Raw genomic sequence first — 10,475 nt, forward strand, 5'->3', positions numbered from 1 at the left:
ACATTTGTTTACTATCTCAGTTTGCCCATCAGATTGAGGATGATAAGATGAGCTATGAGCTAACTAAGTACCAAGACAAGAAAATAATTATGTCCAAAAATTTCCAATGAAAATGGCATCTCTGTTGCTTACAGTAATCTTTGGGTTTCCATGTAGCTTTTGAATTGTTTCCATAAATGCCGTAGAAACTGTACTCACTTTAAATGGATGAGATAATGCACAAAAGTGTGCATACTTGGTAAGTCTCTCAACTACCACCATGATAACACTCTTTCCTTCAGAATTGGGTAAACCTGTGATAAAATCCATTGAAACCTCCTCCCAACATTGGATTGGAATGGATAAAGGTTGTCATAGACCCGGGGTCTTAATTGTTTCAACTTTATTTTGTTGGCAAACCAAACATTCCGCCACAAACTTTTGAATATCTGATTTAAGGCCATCCCAAAAAAATTCCTTCTTAACCATGTGGTAAGTTTTTAGAAATCCTGAGTGCCCTCCTAAGGGAGAGGTGTGCAATTCCCTAAGAATATTTTGTTTTAGTTGGGAATTCTTACATAGGTATAATCGACCTTTGTACCATAACAAATAATTTTTCCAGCTAAATGTATCAGATGTACTAGGATCTTGTTGTAGCTTTTGAATGAGTGACCACACTTCTTCATCATTCTTCTAGTCATCCCTTGCTTCGTTTATCCAATCTGATTGGATAATAGAAATGGCGCAAAGAAATGATTCCACTTCCTCATCCTTTCTTGAGAGTGCATCTGCCACACCATTTTGCTTCCCTTTTTTGTAGATGATTTCAAAGTCATAAACCAACATCTTTGTGACCCATTTTTGCTGCTCTTCTGAAGATAATATTTGTTATAAAAATTATTTAGGACTATCATGATCTTTTCTTAACTTGAAGTGTCTTCCCATTAGGTGGGGTCACAATTTCTTAAGCGCATGTAGTATTGCCAACATTTCCTTCTCATAAACAGCTTTGTGTAAATACTTTCCTTTGATTGGACGACTTTCAAAAGCAATGGGTCTTTCTTCTTTCATTAAAACAACACCAATTCCATTTCCCGAGGCATCAAATTCCACAATAAACGGTTTTGTGAAGTCCGATGTAGCTAAAACTGGTGCTTGGCAGATTGCCTCTTTAAGATGTTAAAATGCCTTCATTGCTTCTGGAGTCCATGAAAATGCATCTTTCTTCAATAATGTTGTTAGAGGTGTTGCCATTCTCCCATAATTCTTAACAAACTTGTGATAATAGCTTGTCAACCTGAGAAATCCTCATAGATGCTTTAGGGATGTGGGGGCTTTCCATTCCTTAATGTTTTTAATTTTTCTAGGGTCTACCTTAACACCTTCATGAGATACAATATGACCCAGATATTACACCTCTTGTACTCCAAAGAAACATTTGGATCTTTTTGCATATAATTGTTTCTCCTCCACTAGTTTGAGCATGCTCTCAATATGTTCAACATGATCCTTCCAAGACTTGCTGTAGATTAGTATATCATCAAAAAATACTAACACAAATTTTCTAAGGAAGGGTTTGAAAATGGAATTCATCAAACCTCGAAATGTAGAAGGTACATTGGTAAGGCCAAAAGGCATGACAAGAAATTCATAATGAACCTCATGAGTTCTAAATGTTGTTTTTGGAATGTCTTCAGTCTTCATTCTGATTTGATGATATCCAGAACGAAGATCCAACTTGGTGAAGTAAATAGATCCATGCAATTAATCCGATAATTAATCAATGACAAGAATGGGAAATTTATATTTAATAGTGAGCTTGTTGAGCTCCCTATAATCTGGACACATGTGCCATGATCCATCCTTCTTGTGAACCAATACTACTGGAGCAAAGAAAGAAATTTGACTAGGTTGAATTATACTATCCTCTAGCATTTCTGCAAGCATATATTCAATTTCACTCTTTTGGGCATAAGGATATCTGTAAGGCCTGATGTTTGGAAGAGCACTTCCTGGAATAAAATGAATAGCATGATCATGATCATGAATAGGTGGGAGGCCTTTGGGAGTCTCAAATTCCATGGAATGATTGTCCAAGACTTTTTGGATATCTGAAGAAATAGATGATTTCAATGTGGGAACCTCTAGTGAACATAATTGTGTAATTATGCCTCATTGTTCTTTCTTTAGAATCTTTGTCATTCCGTTAGAGTTGATTATCTTTCCAAGTTTCCCTATGATACCCCTTAATTCAACTTCCTTTCCTTCTGAAGAAAATTTCATGAAAATTTCTTGAAAATTAAAAGCTATTGTAGCCATTGGATTCCTAGTACAACATCAGCACCCCCCATTGGAATAGAAAGCATTAGGCTATTCAATACATTTTCTCCCATGGATAGCTTGATATTATGGCACTTTCCTGAGCAATTTATGGTTCCTCCACTTGAAGCCATCACTTGACACTCTGGTGCTGGATATAGGAAGCAATTCAATTCCTTGGCTATCTTACAATGAATAAAATTATGGGTATTGCCCGAATCAATCAACACTATTACCTTTCTCTTCTTGATATGCCCTTCTATCTTGATAGTTTGAGGAGTTGTAATTCTAGCCAATGCATTACAAGAAATGGTCGGACTCATTTCTTCTTTCTCTAGGGTTTGTTCCTGGTGTATTGGTCCAGGTGGATGTTGGTGGCCACCCACCTATCCCATTTGGACCCCCACAACTGTCTCTTTCAGTTTTTCTGTTTCCTTAATTATAGCACAGTTTACTATTTTTAGCAGTTTTTTCGGGTCCTAAACTTCCGGAGCTGTTTTGAGGCCCTAAACGACGTTTTTTGGGAAATCCACTGCCAGCAATTTTTCTACCTAAAAATCGTCTTTTTCATCGTAGTCCTCGGAGAGATATTTCCAACGGGCTATCATGCGTGTCAAATGGAGATAGTACGACCAATTCGTGACCCCAGGAAGTTGATGTACCAACTTACCCAAAAATGGGGCCCACAATTTGGCGTTTCATCTTCTAGGGTTAGGTTTTGGAATGTGAAGGGTTTTCCATTGTTTCTCAACAATAAATAGGCCCTCGAGCCTCATTGTAACACATTTTTTTTGGAGAACAGTTCAGAGGCATGTAGCCGACACATCTCTTCTCAGAGATAAGCTACCATCACCCTAGCTGGGTTATTTCCATTTCTATTTGTAAGAATATTTCAGTATTTTACAGTAATGAAATGAAGTATTATTTCCACTGCATATTTTGTCTTTATGGTTATCTCTGTATTTTATTGCGTTCCTGTTTAAATCCGGATCAATGGTATCAGAGCGGTCTGCTTTTTCTTTGTTTTTCTTTGCATGTCCCCAACGAGGTCAGGATATAAGGAGTTAGGTCTGAAACTGGTCGAACCTTTGCAAGACGAGCCTCACAAATCTTGACGAACTCCCATGGCGGATGAGAAGAAAAATGAGGGGGCAGGAGATCCTATCAAAATCTTGCTCGAAGAAGCCCTCGAGTGACAAAGGAACGCGATGATGGACAACTTTGCCCAAATCCTTCAGCGGCTACCTAGAGGCGACGCATCGGCTTCCAACAGCTACTCTGGAAATGCCACACCGTTTAAGGTACAAGTTAATTTTGAAATCCCCATCTTCAAGGGTCAAATAGACGCAGATGCCGTAGATAAATGGTTAAATCTGCTCGATGGGTATTTTTCTGTTCATGAATTTTCAAGTCGGGAAAAGATTGTTTTCGCTCTTCTCAAAGCAGCCCCCCACGTCAAGGACTGGTGGGAAACCTACTGCGAACAGAAGGATGAAAGTACAGGCTCACTGTTTTCAGCCGCACCCACTTGGAATGACTTCCGAGATGCCATCAAGGAGCAGTACTACCCTGTCAAAAGCTATGAGGACAAATACATCAAATGGACCACACTGCGACAGGGACGAGACCAAGATGTGCCGGAGTTCACAAACATTTTTCATACCCTTCGCACACAATTTGGTATCAAAGATTCTAAGCTGCATCTGGTACTCAAATACCGTGACTGCCTACACAGATACATCCAGGAAGAGATGGAGTTCTTGAACATCTCCTCACTCAGCACAACATACCGATACGCTGTCAAAATCGAGTAAAAGTTCAAATAGAAGAAGCGAGACTTTGGATCTGCAAATCCAAAGCCCAAAGGACAAAGCCAAGGCGGGGTGACCTAAGACAACCCGTCGAAGCTGCAAGAAAAGAACAACACCATGAAGCCGAAGAAGGACACAGGAAAGTGGTGTGAGCTCCACAAGAGTCCCACTCATAACAAAAGTGAGTGTCGGACCAAATAGTCGCTGGTGGCCGAGTTGAAGGCTTTCGAATCAGATGCATTTTCCGACTCTGAGTCAGAAACCGACAAGGGGAATGACAAAGGGAAGCATATCATTGATGCGGATCCCAACGCCACTGTTGCTATTGCCAAGATCCAGAAAAATGAGCCCGAAGATCCAGAGGAGGGAGAACGTCTTTTCCACTCATAGATGTGGGTGAAGGGTTCACCGCTGCAATTCATTGTCGACAGTGGCAGCCAAAAGAACATCATTTCAGCAGAGGTCGTGAAGCAGTTGGGCCTACCAACTACACCACACCCACAGCCGTACAGTATTGGTTGGCTTCACGAAGGATGAGATCTCAAAGTTCGCTAGCAGTGCCGCCTTCCCTACAGCATCAAGCCCTTCACAGACGAGGTATTGTGTGATGTTACACCTCTGGATGTTTGTGATGTACTATTAGGCCAGCCATACTTGTGAAGGCGACATGCTGTGTATGAGTCAAGGCCTCGCGTCGTCATCATTTCTTTGGATAATTAATTATACATGATACCGGAGGTAGCCCCACCTATCGCCACCTCTTTGATCACTGCTAAGAAAGGCAGCAAGCTCATCTCATAGACTAGGAAATTTATTTTCTGTCTGGTTCGCTCCCAAAGTAAGGGGAAGATCATTGTTACATCCATGACCCCCGCGAAGGGTTCCTCCATACAGCAGCAGCAACAGAGGGATACAGTCGTGACAGAACATAGGAACAACTTCTCCTTACCCGGAGGGGTACCACACAAGTTTCAAGTGGGCGACAAAGTTTGGTTACATTTGTAGAGGGAGCGCCTTACCAGAACCCATTAGAAACTCAGACCACTTCGACGTGGTCCTTACACCAGTAACAAGGCTACGGGAAACAATGCTTTGAAGCATAGCATTCCTCCATTCCTTTGCTTGCACCGAGTGTTCAATGTGTACCGTCGCTGACCATGCTCCCCACCATTTTTGGGCACATCAGAGATTGCAGAACAGCTCACCAGAGACCTAGCTCAGCAGAAGCTTCCTCATCTCAGGGAGAAACTCAACGCAATGGGGACCATTGCTTCCTAAGGGGGGAGGAATGATCCAGGTGGATGTTGGTGGCCACCCACCTATCCCATTTGGACCGCCACAACTGTCTCTTTCAGTTTTTCTGTTTCCTTAATTATAGCACAGTTTACTATTTTTAGCAGTTTTTCAGGTCCTAAACTTCCGGAGCCGTTTTGAGGCCCTAAACAACGTTTTTTTGGAAATCCACTGCTAGCGATTTTTCTACCTAAAAATCGCCTTTTTTGTCGTATTCCTCGGAGAGATCTTTCCAAAGGGCTATCATGCACGTCAAACGGAGATAGTACGACCAATTCGCGACCCCCGGAAGTTGATGTACCAACTTACCCAAAAACGGGGCCCACAATTTGGCGTTTTATCTTCTAGGGTTAGGTTTTGGAATGTGAAGGGTTTTCCATTGTTTCTCAACAACAAATAGGCCCTCGAGCCTCATTGTAACACAGTTTTTTTGGAGAACAGTTCAGAGGCATGTAGCCGACACATCTCTTCTCAGAGATAAGCTACCATCACCCTAGCCGGGTTATTTCCATTTCTATTTGTAAGCATATTTCAATATTTTACAGTAACGAAATGAAGTATAATTTCCGCTGCATATTTGTCTTTATGGTTATCTCTGTATTTTATTGCGTTCCTGTTTAAATCCGGATCATGTATATCCTCTTCTTTTGACGTTTCTTGTTCCTTTCCTTCCTCCTCTTCACAATCTATATAAAATAATTTCTTCTCAGCACACTTATGACCTTTAGTGTATTTGCTATCACAACTATATCAAAGCCCTTTTTCTCTTTTTTCTTCCAATTGTTGTGGTATCAACCTTGTAGGTTATGGATGTCTAGGAGCAACAACACTTCCATCTTTTTTATTGTGAGTGGTAGGCTTCCTTGTTGCCATAATTTTGCTTTTCATTTTTCTTGCCAACCTGAATGCCTTATCCAATGAATCAGGTTCCCAAAGGCGAACCTCATGTTGGATGTTATCCTTTAAAGTCCCTATGAACACATCAATCCTATGCTCCTTTGGAATATCTTTTACCCTTATATTCAATTTTTGGAAGTCCTCAATGTGCTCCATCATTGAACCCTTTTGTTTGAGATTTTTCAATTGGCTAAAAAAAGTGTTGCTTTTTGTGTCCTCATAATGTGCTATCATTTCATCTATAAAAATAGCTCAAGTGAAAATTTGTTTACAAGAGGAAAGTCATCGATACCATACAAATTGATTTGGTTCCAAATATAAAGTTTCAATGCGTACCTTTTGTGTGTTTTGCATATTATAGAGATCGAAAAATTTCTCCATATGTAGTATCCATGTTACGGGATCCTTGCCATCAAAATTCTTCATATTGATATTTGGAACATGGTGGTTCTTCTATCCAAAGAGTCTATGAAATCATGATTAACATTTATTTTTTTCTCATCATGAGTTTCCTTTACTACCCTTTCTCCATTAGTAAGAATTTCTTGTAGAAACTTTGTCAAAACTGTCTTCAAATCTCCATCTTAGCATCCACGTCTTTCTTTAAATCATCCATCTTAGCTTCCATGCCATCCATCTTAGCTTCCACGTATTTCATCTTATCTTATATGACTTTCTTTAAACCATCCATCTTAGCTTCCACGCCTTTCTTTAAACCATCCATCTTAGCTTCCACGCCATACATCTTAACTTCTACTTCTTTCTTTAAACCATCGATATTAGCTTCTGTTACTTTTTGTGCGACTGCAATTTGTTGCACTTGGTCTCATAAGTTTGATATATCATGTTGCATTTCTTCCTCTTCTTCATGAGTCATGTTAGAGATTTCAGGTTGCTTACTAGGTGTTTCAATTTTCTTTCTTCGGGGTATCAATTACTGATAATAATGCTTCACTATGCCCTTTGAATTCCTTCAAACTAATTTTTCAAACCAAACTTATGCAAAAAAAAAAAAAAAAACTACACACCCTTTTTCACTTTGTAGGAGCTTGATATTGAATCTGTTATATCTCTGTAATTTTGGATCTCCAAGGTATGAAATTACTTCCTGTGGTAAGCCTTTGAGTACTCTTTCTAACCCCGTAAGTCTGATCAAGATTGGATTCTCCAATGAAGATTTATGACAAATCTCCCACGATACCTGATTATAGATTGGTTCACTAGAGTGAGATTGTACGAAGTGCAACGTGTCACAATTTTGACTTTAGAATCTGAAACTAATACATAGAAAACTACAGTCTGTCCTATTTCTCTAACTTCTTACAAAATTTCAATGAGATGCACAGAAAAAAGTTATGACGATTTTCCCAAAGTCACCTGTTTAGAATGTAATTCGGGAGTCTACACAAACCATAACTTCCTCAGATTATATCTCTCAAAATACAGCGAGACAAGATCTGAAATGCGGACTCGAGCTTCACCAAGATTTTGGCTCAAATGGTTTTTAATGTCAGAGTCTGAACTTGCGTAGAAACAAAATTATAGCAACAATTCCACGATGACTTGTTTGAGATGAAATTCTGGAGCTTGCAAAAACGCTAACTTCCTCAGATCATATCTTTGAAAATAAGGTAGACAAGATCTGAAATTCAGACCCTTGGTTCCAACTGATTTCCTCTCAAATGGGTTTTTGTTTTAGCTTTTGAAACTTCGTAGCGAAATTTTTTTAGCGAAAATTCCACGATGACCTGTTTGGAGCAGCGAAACCCTAAAATTCAAAGCTCTGATACCAAATGTTATGAAACCAACTCACAATAAGATAGAAAAGAGAGTTAAACGCCTTAGAATTCAATCTCTTCGAGGGGGAAACCTCCTTTACATTACACAAATGAACAATTCTTGGATGATACAAATGACAAAATCTTCTTTCTATATATAGGAGTCTAAGGGGTCACAATATAACCAAAGCCGACCTAACAATAATAATATAAGAGCACAAAAATAACAATAGTGGGCTTTTGTGGGGCGCAATAATAACAATATGGGGACAATAGGGGCACAACGATAACAATAAGGGATACAGTGACAATAGTAATGGGGGAATCACTAGTACTATAGGGACCTAACACTTTATTTGAATTTGACTTTGTCTGAATATGAAAAATAACCGATTTAATAATTAATTATTTTAATCTAATTTAGCCATTATTTCTAATTAGTTTGTTATAAATTCTCATTTAACCTTTGGCTCAATTTATTTTAAATCCTTACATTTCAATTTGATCTTGTTTAAATTTGGTCAAATATTTGTTTAAATTTGTTAATTACCTTAAACCTATCTTAACAACTATTTCTAATTATTCATTTTAAATTATTATTTTTCTTTTTAACCTTTGACCAATTTTATTTCTCTTTAATTCTTACCCAATGAACCCCTAGTTCATCTACTATAAAAAGGATCTTCAACACTTGTTTAATTATATATCTCTTTGGTCCCTGATGATGGATGTAGTAACCATCCAAAATGTTGGACGAATCGAAAACACTACACAGTTCATTTGTGGAAATCTCCAACAAGAAGTTGTATAAATTTAACAACTCCTGATCATCAAATTTTCCATTAGTTTTTATTGCTCATAGTGATGACTTAAGTAAACTTTGGCATGGGTGGTTTGGTCACTTAGAATATTTCATTGCAAAAGCTATGTAATCAAAATATGGTGATTAGTCTTACTCTCATTTCTTGTAGTGATGGTGTTTATGTCAACTATGTTCTTAGTAAACATCATTGAGACAATTTTCAACGATATTTTAACACTAATTTAGAAATAATTTTATTGAAAGGTGTTGCAACTAGACAAAAAGGGTACAAAGGCACTAGATTTATGATAAACCATCTTACAAAAATACCTTCTCCTATCATAGGAAAAAACATGAATGATCCAATCATTGTCCTACCATATCCTTGACTTACTACTTCCTATTTACATGAATAATTTGAAAGAACTATCCACATGAAATAATGCAAAAATAATACATAATCATATTTTATGGAGATTGATTCGTCCACTATTCAAGATAGTTAGCTAAGTTGCTAACATAATTTATTTCACATGTTTCTTTCTTCTTTCTTAGTTTGATTACCTTCCCCTTATTAGTGGGAAAAAAGGATACGTCTTTTCTCAAAAACTCTGCAAAGAAAGGGAAGTTAGAAATATAAAGTTGCTTTGCTTCCCATTCCCCTTTTCTTCTTCTAATTCCTACTTGACTACTTCCAAAATTAATTTTGAGAGGGTGTCAATGACCTAAATAATGCCAATTTCGAAGCATGTGAAGTTGAGATCTCTGACTTTTTGTTGTTGGATCTGTGTGATGTTGAAATTTCTAAGTCTAACCCGTTATAAATTTTCCTACACTATATGGTTTATTTCTCCTACTCATTTAATTACTGAACAAGTTATTTAACCATATAAATAATGAAATAAACACAATGCAGTCTCAACCATCTACAAATCATCAACTGAAAGAAATAGACAAACACACAAGGGACACCATTATTTTTGGAAAATCATCCCCGGAAAAACGCAACTTGGGAAAACTGATGCAACAGTTCTGAGGGTTTTATTATTAAACAACTTTTATTGAGTACAACTGGGTGCCAAACTGGATCACTCGATAGTGAAATCTATCTAGCAGTAATACCTCTCTTCAGAAGCAAATATTTTGAAAGTATGCTCCAAGGAGCTCTCTCCAACATCTCTTTGAGGCTCAGCGTCAGCCTAGAGCCTTTTAGGTCAGCCTCCTAATGCACTGTGCAGCCTTTCTGGCCCTTTGCGTCACTTCTGTAGCCTTTGCGTCACTCACGCAAATCCTCTGGCCCTTTGCGCAGTCACTCTAGCCCTCTGTGTAGCTTCTGTTGGCTCTGCATCTACCTCTCTTCCTATGCATTGGTCTTCCAACACTATCTCTGCCTCTTTTTTATGCTTTCACTGCCCCTTGCTACAACTCTGATCACTGGATCAATTTCTCTTAGCAAACCCCGCTCTAGAAAATCGAACTAACTGATCAATCTGGTGTACCTCCAATTGACCCTCAAACCTCCTCTTATACTTTTCCCATAAAGTCTTCAACGACCAAGATTACATCTCTAATCAATGGATAAGATTAGATTTGACT

The sequence above is a fragment of the Pinus tabuliformis genome, chromosome X, assembly GCF_031772625.1.
Source record: "Pinus tabuliformis cultivar Carrire ecotype Pingquan chromosome X, CPIR1, whole genome shotgun sequence".
Taxonomy (NCBI): Eukaryota; Viridiplantae; Streptophyta; class Pinopsida; order Pinales; family Pinaceae; genus Pinus; species Pinus tabuliformis.